Source organism: Petaurus breviceps, unplaced genomic scaffold (genome assembly GCF_028583685.1).
Source record: "Petaurus breviceps papuanus isolate PSGF00001 unplaced genomic scaffold, PetGlider_PUasm1.0 90686, whole genome shotgun sequence".
NCBI classification, from domain to species: domain Eukaryota; kingdom Metazoa; phylum Chordata; class Mammalia; order Diprotodontia; family Petauridae; genus Petaurus; species Petaurus breviceps.
The window spans coordinates 7595196-7614601 of record NW_027187309.1 but is presented as its reverse complement, the minus strand read 5'-3'; the positions used below and the strand labels follow the sequence as shown (position 1 = coordinate 7614601).

The 19406-nt window shown below is 35.3% G+C and overlaps 1 pseudogene; it reads left to right on the top strand.

The window, feature by feature from the left end:
- Positions 1–1359: 1359 nt before the first annotated feature.
- Positions 1360–2609, top strand: LOC138144127 (5-azacytidine-induced protein 2 pseudogene; annotated as a pseudogene).
- The last annotated feature ends 16797 nt before the right edge of the window (positions 2610–19406 follow it).

The following is a 19406-nucleotide window of genomic DNA, read 5'->3' as shown; positions in this document are numbered from 1 at the left end:
AAAGCTCTCTGATGAAATGCTCAAGCTATTTTATTCCTTTGCAATTGTTTATTGGAAATACGTTGAATTATATCAAGCACACTGATGCTGACTAGACACCACATCTCCACTGCTCTTTGGTTGATATACATACAAGCACATATGCAGATATACATGCATAAACACATACATATACATGAGTTTGTGTGTATTTTATATGCACTTTATTTGTATGTATGTGTTATATATATAATACTACACAAGGACTATGCAAACATATTTATATATTCATAGACATGTATATTTTATGTGCATGGCATTTTATATATATAAACATACATACATATATCATGTATATGCATTTGGAATATAGTATATGTATGTGCAAAGTTATATAGATATGCACATATCTATGACTAGATCTACCCACATATCAATTCTATGAGTTGTCCAAAATTAAGCTGACTCTAGCTTAGACCCCCACATATGAAACTATAAATTTAATCCATCTCTTCCTTCTATTTGTTTTTTTCTTTTTAGTTACTTTTATTTTCTCATCCATCATATTGGACATGGTGTTGTTAGACTCCAAATGTGTTAGTTCTATTGTCATTGATGAGAAAAGGAGTTTTTTAAGGAAATCTTTTTTTTTTGCTTTTTGAAGGGCAGTTGGGGTTAAATAACTTGCCTAAGGTCACGAACTAGTTTGTGTTAAGTGTCTGAGGCCTGATTTGAACTCAGGTCCTCCTGACTCCAGGGCCAGTGCTCTATTCACTGCACCACCTACCCACCCCCTTAAGGAAATCTTTATAGATTTTTACCCTATTTTTATTGTCCTGTTCTCAGTTTTATCATTTAATTGCCTTTTGATGATCTCACATAGTTGGATTCTCTTACCAAGTTTTCTGGGGAGGGGGGAGGTGTTTTTCCTTCTGCTTCTCACATTTTTAAAGATAGTAATATTTATAGCAATCATCCAACATCCTTCTCTATAAGGTTTTATAAGCATATTTATATCTTTAATTGGTGTTATCTCTGGCCATATAATTGCTACATATGGCAACAAGATCAAGTGCTTACTGAATAAGGCATTTTCTAAACTCTTTTGGTGTATTTTTGTGGCAATTAATTCACATCTACTTAACTTCCTTTGAAAATACACTGCCTAGCTCTCAGACCCCCATAGGGCAGAGGTCAGTCCACTGAAGGCCTCAGGAGGGACTCCAGAAGCCATGGGATTGGGGAGCAGTTGGCCCAACCTGGGCTGAGGCTGCTCCCTGTGTAGTCGAGTGGAGGCTGAAAGCCCACCATGACCCTGCTGACCTGGGATGTTCCCAGTTCCTTCCACATATTGGGGAAACTGAAAGTGCAGGCACTCTCATGAATGCACTAGTGGAAGATGATAACATCTGTATTCTGAACCATGAAAAGATTCAGATGAGAGATATCATCACTCCTATGTAAATAGATGAATCTATGGCTTCTCACTGTGCTCTTATCACTACATATGAGGATATCAAAAAGGGATTTAAGGATTCAGAGAAGGAGAATGCCCTCTTAAAGAAAAGAATACTATTTCTGGAAGAAAAGCTTCTAGAAATACAATTAGATGAAGAAACAAACGGAGTAGTGCAAGAACAAGTAAGCAAGGTCTATCATACTTATTGGAAGGTCTACCTAGACAGATAATTCGAAAAGCAAATTCGATAGAATGAATAAAGACAAGTCTGAGTCTTTGAAAATGTTATATGAACAGCTACATACTAAAGAAGTAGAGTGTCTCCAGCTCAGGACCTAGGTTTAGACTAAGCAAGTGATGAGGAATCTAAAGTGACTTTCATCTAACTGGGAGGTAAAAAAGTTGAGCAAGGACCTGAAAATTCATGGTTTGGAGCAGGAGCTGGAATTGATGAGAAAGGAATGTGCTAGTCTAAGAACAGACTGCAAAAATCCAAACATAAGGATCAGTCTCAGGAAGACAATCGTAATAACACAGATTTCCAAAGGCCAACATTCCAAGCAATAACATACAACATGCCTACTGGGAACTCAGGAGAGAAATGTCTAATTTACATCTTGTGACTCAAGTGCAAGCCAAACTTTTAAGAAAATTTAAAACTCTATCTACAATCAAAAAGGCCATGTATTTTCTAAGGTAGATTTTCTCCAGTGTATATGCAGACTCAGGGAAGGTATTCCTATCTACTGAACATATTCCTGGGAGCAGAAGCAGAGCTTATGCTCCAGTCCAGTGTGTTAAAGACCTAATGAAGTTCTCTACAAACATGTATCAGACCTCTTTAACTGTGACCTACAAAAGACAAGTTACTCTTTCATGAAATTGCAAAGCCTTCTATAGTGCCATGGCTTCTCCTCTGTTCAGAGATACAAAGATTTTATTGGAGAGAACAAGTCTCTAGTTATTGGCACATAATGAGAGAATCATCCCTACTGGTGGTAAAGACTTTCAAAAACAGATTTCCCATAGCAGAAATTCTTTAGAAGACAATTCATGGGTAGTTCAGAGCCCCCTAAAGCCTAGTGAGACAACATTTGGGGAAAGTAAAAGTAAAACACCTTCCCCCAACCTGCATCACCTGGATCAACATAATCCAAACTGTTTTAGCTGACAGAACAAACTACCTGTGTAATAAAAAATTGGCAGAAACTATTTTTCATGTACTGCACACTCTTTTATTATGTCTGATCTCTAATGTAGCTTTACTGGTGTTTCTTTTCCTTGAGCAAAATTCGGGTTTTTTTTTTCTTTTATAAGTAGTAATTAGAAAGAGATAGTGGGTTGGGTAATATTCTGAACTATACAAAGAAGAAATATTGTTTGATTTAAATAAATTATTTTTGTTTAAATACAAAAAAAGGAATGGATTGCCTCAATTCTTACATCAAAATAAATAATTTTATCCACTTTTCTCCATTTCAAACAACTTCTTTAAATAAATCAGGTGAAAACTGGCTCAAATATCATCCAAATCTTCTCATGTTTAGAATTCTAATTTGCTATCAATTAGTTAATTTACCTACTGTATAAGATATTATTATTACATTATTGACCAGTTGATTCCTATATTTAGATATATAACTAACATTCTGTCATATTAGTGATTCACAAGCAGTAGGAGCTTAATAAACATTTTTCATTAAATGCTGAAAGGGTTCAGTCACTGTTTTTTACCAATTATTGCCAGGGCTTCTTAAACTTTTCCAATTGTGACACCTTCGGTGCTCCTTAAACTGTGGGTCACGACCTCAAATTTGAGATCGTGACCCACAGTTTAAGAAGTAATAACCAAAGATGCAGAGTTTTGCTTTTATTTAAATATAATTCAATTGAATGTGCATCTAGGATCATCCTCTGAAATCTGTTTACTGTACTCCCTAACAAAACAACAATATCTGTTCTTCAATTCATTGTTGGAACTAAATAAATCAAGACCTAATCAGGGGACTTTGTCATCAGCCTTCAGAAGAGAACACTTGTCAAGTAAAGGGGAAAAGGAAATGACTTGAAACTTCCTTCATTGGCCCTGTGATATTTCTTATCTCTACAATAAAGGTATATTCTTACTGCTTTTTTATACTTCAGGGAGAAGATAAAGTAATGAAATTTGCATTACAAAAAGCTTTTGGGCTAAACATTTTATTTTCAGCTGCACAGACACTAAATTTAGTCTTTTCTCTTTTTATGAAATAATTTTTTTTCTCAATGCTAAAATCATTACCTGTGCTCATTCATCTTTACTATGGTAATGTCTCTTCACTAGTTATATTCCTGCATAATGATTTTCTTCAGGCATTTCGAAATCTCCCCATATCATTGCAGTATTATAACCATACCAAGACTTTCTTTTTCTTGATTTATTTTTAATTTTGGTTTCAACATCTCCTATTTACTTTATTTCATATAATTGCCACCATATACCTCCTTTTGGCTTTCATTCTTTGTCATGATTATCTAATTTTTTGAAGGCAGTGATTCTATCCTTTCAGATTAAAACTCTTTTCCATTTTACATCACCTTCTAAAACTAGGATTTAAATTAAGTAATATAATAAGCTTTCTATGCCCCCCTTTTCTTTCTCTTGAATATTGTGAAAATTTGCTAGGTCAACTTCTTTACTCAGCTTGGGGAAAGAGTCCTATAACTTTCCTCTTCTTAAATCAAGTCTCAGAATAGTTCATTTAATCAATATTTCACAGTATGATGAAACCACTTTAAATCTCTGTTTAAAAATGTTGTTAAGGTTGGTGAAGTGAAAATGATGGAACCCTTTGGAGGAAATAATCATGTCATTTTAAAGTTCATGAAAAATAAGAAAGGGAAAATCAGGCATAGTCTGAAATGCTCCTTACTTTAGGAGAACACATTTAAAAGATATATAGAGGTAAGGGCTGAAGGAAATTAAAATGAAGACTAAAAAGGCAGAAAGGTAAAAAGAATGGAGGACATACATCCTTGAAAAAAGAAGACTAGGGGTGAGGGTCAAGGTGAGGTGGCACATTGCTAACTATCTTGAGGTATTTGAATGATTACTGCATGATAAAGAATTAAATTGATCAGGTTGACTCTAGAGGACAGAACTCAAAGCAATGATTGGGAATTATATTGGAGCAAATTTAAAGTCCATGGGAAAAAAAGATGTTATTCTTAGGCTCAGGTCTATGAGAAAGATCTACAAATATGACCCATGTTCATAGTTATTCTGTACCTGAATATGTAGTTATGAAATTGCCTATTCTTATGACCCCCATAATGGTGCATAACATTTTTCAAAATGTTTTCTTAATGTGTTATTTTCTCTTTTTATTTAGATTGCATTTATCCCCAATGTTGCTTCCTCACCTACTCCTATGGAGCCACTCCAATGAACAAATGATATTTTAGAGACAAAAAAGAGGAAAATAAATCAGTATAATTGATCAATAAATGGAAAAGTCCAAAAATATGTACAGTGTGTAATCTTTGTGAAGGACTTTGATGAAAGGGTAGGTTGAGGGTGTCTTAATATATGTCTTTATTTGAATCATGTTTCATTCATTTAAAAAAATGTGGGATATGGTTGTTCTTTTTATTTTCATTCTTGAAATTGTGTATATTGTTTGTTTTTAACCCTGCTTATTTATTTCTACATCAGTTCATGTAAATCTTCTTACACTTCACTATTTTCATCATGCATCATTTCCCATAGTACAGTAATATTGCATTACATTCATGTACCACAATTTGTTTAACCATTTCCCAAAAGACACATTTTTTTTTTACCAATGCCTGAAAAGTGAGCTTTCTGCCTTGCCCCAGGAAAGATCCCTCTCTATTGTTTGTACTTCATTGTATTCATATGCAACAGACAATGAGAAAATAAGAAATAAAAGGACAAGGTCAATGACAGGTATTTGTGAGCAATAAATGAAAAATTAAATCTGGCAAATATGTATTAACAAAATAAAAATGCACATAATTAAGATGAAGTAAAACATCTACTTATAAAGTTTTTAAAATGTTTTACAGTTGTTATCCTACTGAAATGAATGCCCAAGATAAAAATGCCACACAAACACACACATACACACCCTTCTGCTTCTTTACTAGTTAGAAAGCATCTCACATCATATTAGAAAAAGAAAAGGCAGATGTAGAAGCTGCTGATTGCCATAGTAGCTGTCTTGCCATGAGATGCCTTCCACGTCTCATTTTTCCTCTCCTCTTATTCTGGAACCCCAGAATTCTCACAACAACCCACAAGTGAAACAAAAGCCTTCATATCTCCTTTACAAATGCTGAATTTTCTTTAGTTGCCTCTCTTCACAAACTGAGAACTATGAATTTTAGAGTTTTGTGACTAGCCAACCACTTGCAGCAGGTTGTTACACAAAAGTAAAATCTATACATCCATGATTATTTAGTCATTTATTTATGAAACATTTGTTTAAAATAGATAGGAATTAAGACTTTTTTCCCTGCCACCACTTTTGTTTTCCTCCCAGTGAGGAATTTCTTTTAACTGTTAGGATATAAAGACAAAAAAAAGATATAAATTCCAATTTTTATCCTATTAAGATGATACTGGTTTTATACAGATGATAACATAAGGTAGAGAATAAGAACAGCAAGAGGGAGAGTAGAAAAAGTCTGAAACGAAAATTCAAAGAAAGAAAGAATGACATCATATAGGATGATCTGTGTATGTCAATGAGTGGCATAGGCTATTTCAGAAGGTAAGGAATACCTTAATTACCATTGGTTCTGGGGGGTGGCGGAAAACATAAAGGTTGCTTTCCATAAAAAGTTCCTGAAGGAGTGGATAGATGTAAAGGACAGTGTTATCTAATTCACAACTTAATATGAGTGCCACCAGCAAGACAGGTGAGGAGAGAAAGAGAGTGTAGGGATTAGATAAGAAAGAGGAAGGCAGGAATAGCTTGCCCTATGCCCTCCACTTTAGGAGAGGATATTTTAAAGACTTCAGATATGAGATGGGTAGGGTTCATGGCCTGAAGGGCTCATGGGGAAATTCAGGTGAAAAAAGGAAAGAAGTTAAAGGAATTGATGATATTTTACTTGTAAAAGAAAATATTTAGGATAAAAGAAAAGCAGAGGAGAAGAGGGGAGGAAATCAGAAGGGAGAGGAGGTATTTTAGAATGGCAAGAAGGCATTGACATAAAACGTTTATCTCAGTCCTGTTATTTTTCAGGCTGGTAAGAATATTTTTGTCCCAACAATACTATAAGACAGTTCTAAAATTTCCCAGGGGAAAAACTGATGTGAATTTATTTTCTCTAATGGAATAATAATAATAGGCACCTCTTATTTCTCTAAATGTAGAAGAAAAAAAAACATTAATTTAGAACTGGAAAAGTGCTTAAAGAACATCCAGTTCACCTCATTTCATAATTGAGTCTTGTGCAGAAAGGGGTTTATTTGATGGCTAAGTAGTGACGAGTCATAAACTGATATACATTAGTTCATTCTAAACCAAGTGCCTTTTCAGTTATATCATACTAAACATACTTCTTCACTACCTCTCCTCATTTTCTTTGCAGGAATCCTGGAGTTTTTGCAAGTAAGTTTCATAGTTATATATTTGAATTGCACTGTCAGTTATCCCCAGCCCCCACCCCCCAAAATAAGACTTAGCCATGCTTTTTCCTCTAGTTAACTTTCTCTAATCTGGGCTTCAACTCAATTGTTAAGTCATTGATTCAGAACTTGCTGAAAGTCTGGAACCAAAGAGTAATAATTATTGGTTTGATATCTACTTAAAAGGAGCTCTTCAGTGGTTTTCCCTGTGCATCTATCCTTGGTATTACATTATAAACATTTTTTAATGATTTGAATAAAGTCACGAATGTCATGAATTTTCTCATGACACAAAAGTTTGAAAAGAAACAAACATGCAAAATGACATCTGGAATTTTAAAAAGGACCCTTACAAGCTCTAAAATGTTTGGGTCAATGGTGATCAGATAACAATTACTGGAGATAAACATGAAGATTTATATTTTGGTACAAAAATAAGCTTGTTAAGTACAAGAAGGAAAAGGCATGCCTAGATAGCAGTTTGTTTGAAAAAGATCTGAAGGGTTTTATGAACTACAATTTATTATGAGCAAATAGTGTGACATAGCAGCTAAGAAAGTGATTGCAATCTAGATTGTGTTAATAGAATCATAATTTCCAAATAAAGAAAGCAGAAGACTTATTATTCCTTTTTTATATATACTTTAATTTTAATTTATTTATTTACTTTTAGTTTCTAATATTCAGTTAAACAATCCCTTGAGTTCCAAATTTTCTCCCCCTCCCTCTTTCCCCCCTTGTCCCACCATTGTGGCAGGCAATCAGTTATATATAGGTTCTACAAATACCTTAACAATAAACATTAGTCAAGTTGTAAAGAAGACTTTTAACCAATGGAGTGAACAATGAGAAAGAAGGAATTAAACAAAACAAACTTAAAAGAGAGAGAGCAAGTACTTTGCTTCAATTTGCATTCAGACTCTAGTTCTTTCTCTGAATGTGGATATACCTTTTTATCACAAGTCTTTTGGAGTGTTTCTCTAATCTCGCATTGTTGAGAAGAGCCCAGTCTATCAAAGTTAGTCATCACAGATACAATTGTGTACAAAGTTCTACTGTTTCTGCTCTCCTCACTCAGTATCAGTTTATATGTCTCTCCAGGTTATTATGAAGTCTATCTGCTCCTCATTTATTTTTTTAAATTTTGTTGGGGGGGGGAAGGCAAGGCAAGAAGTCAAGGGTCTGAGGTCGGAGTTGAACTCAGGTCCCCCTGACTCCAGGACCAGTGCTCTATTCATTGTGTCACTTAGCTGCCCCTCCTATTACTTGCCTACCCCGTAGTACTGTATTCAGGATGATTTAGGTCTGATAGAAGGGAAAATTAACAACGATAAAATCTCTATGGAAAAGATGTCTTGCTCTACAATGTGTTCTCCTTCACTAGAGATTTTCATGCCAAAGCTAGATGAACACTTTTTGGAGATATTGCAGAGGGAATTATTTTGGGGATATGGGCTATATTAGACAACTGTGTGTGTGTGTGTGTGTGTGTGTACTATTTATGGAAATCATGAGTTTTTATAATTCATTTTAAGTTCTACTCACTAGCCACAACCCTGTTTTATTGTATCGTGAATACCAACTAGTCTTTCTCATGAAAAATTATTTTCTTGTTTCATTTCATTCTTTTGTAGAACTTAAATGAGAGAAATTGTGTTTTTATGAGAGGTCTAAAATCCTGATTCTATTATCATGGTTTTGGTCAGATAATTACATGTGTTCCTCACTACCATACAGATGAAACCAACTCAAACTGAAGTTTTATTGGTATTTCATAAACACTTTTGAATGAGGTCCACCACAGATCTGCCTTATCCCCAATTGAAACATTACTGTAAGGCTTTAGAGAATTATAACAAATGGAAAACTACATTACAAGCTTCCATTTCACTACACAGTGATATTGTACTTTTGTGCCAATTGCATTTTTATTTTTTAGTAAAAAATGGATTATCATGATGTTGTTGCTTTTTTGCCTCTACTCTTAAAGATAATTGCAGTGTTCAAATTGTTTATAAATATATGTGTGTGTGCATGTGTGTATACATATGTATATATGTGGATATGTATGTATTTGAAGTGTTAAATAGGTTGTAATGTCAAGCAAAGAAGCATTTAGCACCTTATTACAGTTATTTATTTAGTATCTGGTTTCAGTTCAAGTGTCTATGAGCCTTCCCCTGATTATATCAAGTCTTTGTTTAGAAACAGAAACTATGAATCCCACAGTGGGAAGGATGTGCCAAAGACAGGAACAGGAAGGATGTAAGAGGTGGGAAGAACAGGTAGGAGCTAATGACAGATAAAAATTTCTAGCACAGCTGGAACTGAACAGAACCAAGAAGGGAACATCTGTGGTGGCTGACACTGTTTTTGTTGATCTGTATTTGTGATACTTTGTGCAGAAGTCCTGGGACCTCACTGGAAGCCCTGAAAGTGGATTTTCTTGTTGTCTGCTTACACAAATACTGGAGGAGGATTTTAGAGGTCCTAGGACTATGCTGATGATTTGTGTTGACTTCTCAGACCTTGTTTGTGGGTCTGTGTTGATTTCACAAGCAGATAGTGAATTGATGATAGTTCCAGTAATGTCTGTGAATGTTGTTTTGGCTCTGTTAAGCTTTTCTTCTCAGAAACAGAAACTGTGAAGGACTTGAGGTAGACTGGATACTGTGAGCTTCAATATGGAATGAGAGTTGGACAAGGAACTGAACAAGGAGCTGGATGAGGAGCTGAGATCTGCCTGCCTGTGAATCCAGGTGACAATAGAATAGATTCAGGCAAGAGCTGTACCCATGGAAGAAGAACCATGGAATCTGGGAGCCAGCATCAAGTCAAGATGAAAAGACCTCTCCTTGGGTACTTAGTACTGACTGAGAAGAGTCAGTCTTCTGTAACCTAGGGGTGGGAGAACTTTGTACTTTGTGCCTTGTACCCCTTGAGGATGATTGAGTTAAGGATGATGGGAAACTAATCTCCAATCAAGAAGAAAGAAGACTTTTTCACTGAAGAGATTAAGAAAATGTGACCTAGGGGCTGGGAAACCTTAGTATTTTATATCTCTTAAGGAGGACTGCTCCCTAAGGATGATTGAGTTAAGTACTTATTGAATGATATATTTTGTGTAAAATTTTGTGGCCACTTTAGTTATAAGTAGTTATGTTATATCACTGTGAATGTTGTACTTTGTTTTCTGTGAATGTTTTGCTTCAGTTTACTGACGAATAAATAGAGAATTCACTATACCATATGATCAGAACCTTAAAGCTATTCACAGTAGCAGTCCTCTGGAAAGCTGCTAATGCTTGGCTTTACGTAGGTTGATGATACAAATCCTCCTGTTTCAAAGCATGGACATAGTAAAATTTCATTTACAATATGTACATTCTACTGCCATTCATCATTCTCTAAAGTGGTGTCTTATAAGGTGATGACTACTAAAATTTCATCATATTCTAAATGCATGGAACCTAGAGAAAATGGTTCCATGATTTGCCAAAAAAAATCAGAATATGATAAAGGGAATCTTTCTTTGAATTCTAGGTGGTTGAGTTCTAAATTTCCAGCCTCCCTCCTCTTCCCAAGCCCCAAAATGACATGTCATCTGATATAGACTACATATGTAGAATCACATTAAACATGTTTCTACATTAATTGTGTTGTGAAAAAAGAATCAGAATAAAAGAAAAATAACAAAAAAGGAAAAAAAAACACACAAAGAGAAAATAGCAGGCTTTGATCTGTATTCAGATTCCCTAGCTCTTTATCTGGATGTGAATAGCATTTTTGAAATTGTCTTAGATCAGGGTGGAGGAACCCGCAACCTTGAGGCCACATAGGGTCTTCTATATCCTTGGGTGCAGCCTTTTAACTGAGTCCAAATTTTACAGAACAAATCCTTTTATTGAGGGAGTTTATTATGTGAAACTTAAATCAGTCAAAGGACCAGACTTGAGGAACTAGAGGGCCACATTAGATCTTAAGGCCACTGTTTGCCTACACTTGTATTATTGTATTGCTGAGAAGAGCTAAGTCTATCAAAGTCAGTAACTGCACAAAATTGCTGTTACTATTCCTGTTCTCCTGGTTCTAGTCACTTTACTCAGCATCAGCTCATGCAAGTCTTTCCAGCTTTTTTTGAAATTCACCTACTCCTCATTTCTTATGTAACAATTATATTTCATTACATTCACATACTATAATCTGTTCAGTCATTCCCCAATTGATGACCATCCCCTCAATTTCCAATTATTTGCCACCACAAGAAGAGCTACTACATTTTTTGTGGTACATGTGGGTCCTTCCCCCCTTTTGTTTTTACAAATTTATTTATTTATATTTTAGTTTTCAACATTCATTTTGACAAGATTGTGGGTTAAAGATTCCCACCCTGTTTCTCCACTATCCCCCACCCCAAGATAGTAAGCATACTGAATAAACCTTTCCCCAATCTGTTCTCTCTTATGTCCTCCCCCATCCAACTCCCCTTACTTTCTTGTAGGGCAAGATAGATTTCTATACTCCATTGCCTGTATACCTTATTTCCCACTTGCATGTAAAAAACAATTTTTAACACTGGTTTTTAAAACTCCGATTTCAAATTCTTTCCCTTCTTTCCTCCTCACCCAACCCCACAGGGAAGACAAGCAATTCAATATAGGTCGTACATGTGTAGTTACAAAAAATATTTCCATACTAATTATATTATTAAAGACTGACTATTTTCCCCCTTCCTATCCGACCCCCCATTTACTTTCTCCTTTGAACCTATCCCTTTTCAAAAGTGTTGGCTTCTAACTACCCTCTCTCCCAATACACCCTGCCTTCTATCATCCCCCTGCTTATCCCTTTCCCCCTTACCCTCCTGTAGGGTAAAATGCCCAATTGATTGTGTATGTTATTCCCTCCTTAAACTAAAGTCAATGAAAATAAGATTGACTCATTCCCTTTCACCTTTCTACTTTTCCCCTCTACTGTTAACAGTTTTCTCTTACCTCTTTTATGTGAGATAATTTACTCTATCTCTCACTTTCTTTTTCTCCCAATATATTCTTCTCTCACCTTTTAATTTTATTTTTAGTTTTCATCTGTTAATATTCAACTCATCCTGTGACCTCTGACTATGTGTACATGTACATACACACAGATACACACCTTCCTATATATACATACATACGTACACACATATACATATATATATATATATATATTCACTTCAACTATCCTCACACAGAGAAAAAGTCTCATAAGTTACAATTATCATTTTCCATGCAGGAATGTAAATAGTTCCTTATGATTTCTTTTTCCTGTTTACCTTCTCATGCTTCTCTTGCTTCTTTTATTTGAAAGTCAAGTTTTCTGTTCAGCTCTAGTCTTTTCATCAAGAATGATTGAAAGTCCTCTATTTAATTGAATTTCCATATTTGCCCCTGAAGTATTATACTCAATTTTGCTGGGTAGGTGATTCTTGGTTTTAATTCTAGCTCCTTTGACCTCTGGAATATCATATTCCAAACCATTTGATCCCTTAATATAGAAGCTGCTAGATCTTGTGTTATCCTGATTGTGTTTCCACAATACTCAAATTGCTTCTTCCTCAGTGCTTGTAATATTTTCTCCTTGACCTGAGAACTCCGGAATTTGGCTACAATGTTACTAGCAGTTTCCTTTTGTGGATCTTTTTCAAGAGGTGATTGGTGAATTCTTTCAATTTCTATTTTGCCCTCTGGTTCTAGAATATCAGGGCAATTTTCCTTGATATTTTCTTGAAAGATGATGCCTAGGCTCTTTTTTTTTATCATGGCTTTCAGGTAGTCAAATAATTTTTAAATTATCTCTCCTAGATCTATTTTCCCGGTCAGTGGTTTTTCCAATGAGATATTTCATATTGCCTTCTATTTTTTTTCATTTCTTTGGATCTGTTCAATAGTATCTTGATTTCTCATGAAGTCATTAGCTTCCGTTTGCTCCAATCTAATTTTGAAGGAATTATTCTCTTCAGTGAATTTTTAAAATTCCTTTTCCATCTGACCAATTCTGCTTTGTAAGGAATTCTTCTCCTCACTGACTTTTTGGACCTCTTTTTCCATTTGAGTTAGTCTATTTTTAAGGTGCTTTTTTCTTTAAGGTGTATTTTCTCCAGTCAGCCTGTTGACTCATTTTTCATAATTTTCTGTCATCATCCTCTTTTCTCTTCCCAATTTTTCCTCTACTTCTCTTACTTGATTTTCAAAATCCTTCTTGACCTTCTACATAACCTGGGACCAGTTCATATTTTTCTTGGAGGCTTTTGATGCAGAAGTTTTGGTGTTGTCTTCTTCTGGTTCTATTTTCTGATCCTCTTTGTCACCAAAAAGGAATTGTATAGTTTGATTGTGCTTCCTCTGTCTGCTCATCTTGCCAGCCAATTTCTTGACTTTTGAGCTCTTGTCCATGGTAGAACTCTATTTCCATAGTGGAGAGTGCTGTGTTCCAAATTTCTGGGGTTTTGCACAGCTGTTGGCAGAGTTTTTTTTTTCCAGGTACCTACCTCAGAACTATGAGGCTTTCTATCCACAGTGTCAACAAGCTCTGCCACACCAGTGTTCCTCATTCTTGGACTGCCACCCAAGACTGCAAATCAAATCCAAGCAGAGCAAAGCAAGAGAATCCTGCCTCAGTGACAGCAGAGGTATTCCTGCCAATGCCCTCTAGAAAGTCACTTTCCCCCCCTATGATCTGTAGGCCTGGAGTTGGAAGCAACAGCAGTGGCAGCAATTGCAGCCACAGTCATCTCTGCCGCCCCAGGTGCAGGGGCCAAACCATGCTCTCCTCTCACCCAGGATCAACAGGGTTCCCCACTGATCTTTTACTTTCTCTTTGGCATTTATTGGTTGAGAAGTTTGGAAATCACCGCAGCTGCCAGCAATTCACTCTATTGAAGTCTGTTCCTGCCAGTCTGTGCCACTAGTCTCCCTTTCCCCTTTTTAGTGATCTTTTTGGGATACAGATCTAGTAGTGGTATTGCTGGATCCAAAGGTATGCACAGTTTTATAGCCCTTTAGGCATAGCTCCAAATTGCTCTCCAGAATGGTGGGATCAGTTCACAATTTCACCAATGTGTTCCATTTTTCCCACATCTTCTCCAACAGTTATGTATGATCTACTTTAATTTCAACACATTAGTAATAATAACAACAATAGTAACAACTGCCTTTTCTGGAAATAAAAATTAAATGAACATAACCTACATTGCCCACCTATATTTGGCTATTATCCACTTGAGTTAGTATACCTTTTTTGTGTGACTCTACAGAATTATTCACCATGTTCCTTTTTTCCAGCTTATTTTTCCACTCAAAGAATTGCCTTACATTTCTCTCTGTTGAATAGAAGTGATGCTATAGAGCCCTTTCTTAGATCACAGAGTAAGGTTTATGTTAGCATTACATAGCCTCAGTCAGCTTGTAGGCACTAATAAATGAATATATTAACGTAGAATTATTTTTTGCTTAAAATAATTATGTTTCTGGAATGCATCACATGTCTACAATTCTCCTAGATATTAATCAAAGTTATGTACATGTAAGAACTGGAGGATATGTTTTAATTAGCTAACTTTATGAAAAAGTTTTCTTATTACAAAGTTACTAACACATACAAAATATTATTTTTATATTGTGTGTGATAATTGCAGGAAAAAATAGGAAATTTCAGATTAAGGCCCCTGAAGTAATAAAGTCATGCATAATGAGATATTTCAAAATCTGATTCTTTCTAAAATTTTATAGGCATATGTGTAAGAATATCTATAGTGAGGAAACTGAGTTAATATTTTAGCTTTAGCATTAACATGCCAGCATATGACTTCCTATAAAATGATTTTAAGAGAAAAAATGATTTTTCTAGATGTATCAGATTTATTTGTATACTTTCCTTTAAGATCATTAATGCAGTTCAATGGAAAGGACCTTGATTTTGAAACTAAAAGACCTAACTTCTGATCTTGAATTTTCAATTTACTGATATAAGAACTTGGATGTTTCATCTTTGGGGGCATTTTTCTTTCACCCATAAAATTAAGGGAACAGAGTACAAAATAATCCAAACTGTTTTCTGGCTCCAATACTCTTTGCCCATATACTAAGATCTTTAAGAAAAGAAAGAACAAATTTATCTCATCAGCTCCCAGCATAACAATGATAAATGTGAAAAACTGATAAGTACTGTGTATCTGAAAACAATTAGCCATTTTGAAAAAAATGAAACAGACTCTTAACTATCTACCATTACAAAGAATATAAATTTTATTTTTTAAGATATAATGGGAGGGGGCAGAGCCAAGATGATGGAGAAAAGGCAGGGACTCACCTGAGCTCTCCCCAAGTCCTTCCAAAAAACCTTTAAATAATGCCCCCAAACAAATCCTTAGTGGCAGGACCCACAAAAGGACAGGGTGAAACAATTTTCTAGCCCAAGACAACTTAAAATGTTGACAAAATAAGGTCTGTTGCACCAGGGTGAGAGTGGATCATAGTCCAGAAAAGGCCATGGCCCAAGAAAACAGCAGTAGACTTGGGGGCAGTTTCCAGACATCTCAGCCCCTCTATGGTAAGATGGTTGGATAATTGGTCAGGAGATTACAGGGGTCCCTTTGATGGCACCAAGTGCAGGACTCTGTTTTATTTCCCATACTTAGATCTGGGTAGCAATCCTGGAAGGAGAACTAGCACACCATAAATTGCAACCCAAGGAGAACTGGGACCCTGGTCAGTCACAGTGCTGAAAAGAGTTTTTGTGGTAGCTCACAGATATGAGCAATGATCAGGGGAGTAATAAACACACCTCTCCCTAGATCATACCATCTGAGGAAAAAAAAAACAAAAACTTAAAGGTTCCCAGAATTATCTCTGTAAACAGCAATACAAAACCCCAAAGCTTGGGACAGGGCCCTTTCCATTCCAGAAGCAGAGCCCTACTTTAGCATACACTTAAAAGCCAAGAAGTAGGTTGGAAACATGAAATAAAGATAAAGAGTAGAATTTATATGGTTAAACTATTTACATTCCTCCACAGGCAAATAGCCTTATAACTCCTAAAAACAATGACTAATTATTAGCCCAGTTAGAAAGAATATACATAGACAAAGGGCATGGATGTGAGTTGAATATGATGGGATGATTATCTAAACAAAACAAAATTAAGGGGTCAGAAAGAGGTTTGCCCTGGGAGAAATGGAAACTGAGGGGTAGAATGGGAGTAAATTATCTTAGAGAAAATAACTTTTATAGCAGAGGGAAAGATAGGAGTGTGGTGGACAGAACTAGAACCTTAGTCTCATTGGAATTGGCTCAAAAAGAGGAAAATATCGACATACAGTTGGGTATAGAAATCTATCTACCAACAAGAAAAAAAAAGCAAAGGAGGCTAGTGATAGAAGAGGGGTTAGATTGGGGGAGAAAAAATCATAAGCAAAACACTTGAAAAAGTATGGGAGACAAAGAGAGAATAATAAATGGGGAAAATAAGAATGTTGAGAAATGTGCAGTTTATAGTCATAATTGTAGAAAAAAATTATAGCAAGTTTCTCTGACAAAGACTTCATTTCTCAAATATATAAAAAAATGGAGTCAATTTTATAGAAATGAGTGTATCTTCAATTGATAAAAGAAAAATTATATGAACAGATGGTTTTCAGACAAAATAATCAAAGCTATCTATAGTCATATGAAAAATACTCTAAATTAATATTGATAAGAAAAATGCAAATTTAAATGATTCTGAGCTACCACCCCATACCTATCAGGTTATCTAATATGATCAAAAAGGAAAATGACAAACGTTGATAAGGATGTGGGAAAATCGATACACTAATGCACTGTTGGTGGAGTTGTGAACTGACTCAACCCTTCTGTAGAGCAATTTGGAACTATGCTCAAAGGGCTATAAAACCATACATACCCTTTGACAAAGTAATAGAACTACTAGGTGTGTATCCCAAAGAGATTTTAAAAAGACAAAGGACCTACACACACAAAAAGTTTTATAACAGATCTTTTAGTAGTGACAAATAATTAGAAATTGAGATGATCGCCATCAATTGGGGAATGATTGAACAAGTTGTTGCACATGATTGTGATGAAATACTATTATGCTATGAGAAATGATGAGCAGGATGCTCTCAGGAAATCCTGGGGAGACTTACATGAACTAATGCAAAGTGAAATAAGCAGAATCAGAAGAACAGTGTATATAACAACAGCAATATTGTATGAGGATCAACTATGAATGACTTGGGTATTCTTAACAATATAGTAATCCAAGACATTTCTGGAATACTTATGATGAGAAATGCTATCCATCTCCAGAGAAAGAACTGATGGAGTTCAAACAAAGAGTGAAGCATATATTTTCTTTGCTTTCTTTATGTGTCTTGTTGTTTGTATGTATGTCTGTTTTCTTCAACTACATTACTCACACAGAAATTTGTTTCAAATGACAACCATTGTATAACCTATATAAAATTGCTTTCCTTCTTAATGTGGGGCTGGGGGAGGCAAGGAAGAGAGATAAGAGAGTTTGGAACTCAATTACTAAATAAATTAAATATATATATAATATATATTACATGTAATTGGTGAAAAATAAAATACCAAATTGAAGAAGTTTAATGTGAAAATATCATTCATTTATTTATCAGTCCATCTATTCAAAAAATATTTATCATCAATGCTACAATGCCTTCATTTTCCATTGCCAAATCTGAGCATAGCTCTATCTGCCTGTTTTTGTCCTGGGATATGGAAAACTGAGAGAAATAATGGTAGCACACACACACACACACACACACACACACACACACACGTTTTGAAGGTGAAGGGTAATGCCTGAGAGATAAACATTGTGGTAGTACCTTCTATCCCACTGGAATTATTAGTGTTAGATTTAAACAGTCAGGTGGTACTTTTTGTGTTTGAGTTTCTAGCAGGGTTTCTTAAACTGTTTCCACTCCCAATCCCCTTTCCTGTTCCCGCAGCATCTTTGGCACTGCATAGCCTAAGGGCATGCACAGTGCAAACTATATATGCTTTGTGTTCAGAACCAAAGCTTCAGTGAAGTTGCATGATACAACATGTGCAAGTGCTGCCAGAAACACTTATAATTCATTATACATTTGATTTTTTGTTATTTTTATTAATATTACACATTCAGAAACCTTTTTACTTTCACCAAATTTTCCTCAATCCTATATGGGCTCACAACCCACAGTTTAAGAAGCACTGGACTAGAGCATTTAACAAATACCGTATCTCAGTTCTCAGGTTTCAGAAGAAAATATAAACATAGTCTGATATTACAGCAGAGTTCCTGGGATACTGGACATGTAATTACTTGTTCCTATTTTCCCATTAAGCTTTGACAATGAAAATTACTGAAAATTTCTATAGTATCTTCTACCCCAACAATGATTTTACTTTCATCTCTATTCCAGTCATTATCACATTTATATATCCAGCTCTATTTTCTCTCCTGAGCTCCTGTTCAACATTGCAATCTGCCTTTTATACATCCCCTGACTGGATGTTTCAAATAAGTCTCAAACTCACCATATCCAGAACAGAAATCATTATCTTACTCCCCACGAACTCTTCCCAAGCTTTCTATTATTGTTGAGAGTGCTATAACTGTACTATACTTCTCACTCTGAAACATTCTCAGGTTTGTAGACCTGCAACCTTAGCATCATCTTCAACTTCTCACTCACACTGACCCCATGTATGTAAACTCTGCTGAAATAGTATTGCTTTTACTTTCATAACAACTCTTATATGCCTCTGTCTCTTCCCATTGACATATCTATCACCATAGTAAAAACTCTCACCACAGATATAACATGTTCATTAAGCTCCATGATGCAAATCATTGTCTGCTTCCTCCATTCAGCTGCAAAAGTGATTTTACTGAAGAATGAGTCTGACCATGCTATTTCCCTAGTCAATAAACTCCTGGGGTTCTGGATCAAATTAAAAAAAACTCTCTAAAATGTAATGCCCTTTACAACATGACCCCTTTCCTAACTATCCAGTCTCCTTACATTTTATTCTTCCATATACTGTCTGATCCAGATACTCTGAAGTACTTGTTATTTTAACATGATAATTGATCTCCTGACTGTCATTGCACTGGCTTTCACACATATCTAGAATATTCTACCCCTTTACTCCAACCATTTATCTTTTCTGGAATCATTCAAGTCTTCAATGATCTGAATATTAAAGACCAATTTATTTTTTATAGTAAAAGAAAAACAGATCATATACCTCTCACAGTTGTGGGATAAAGATGTATTAT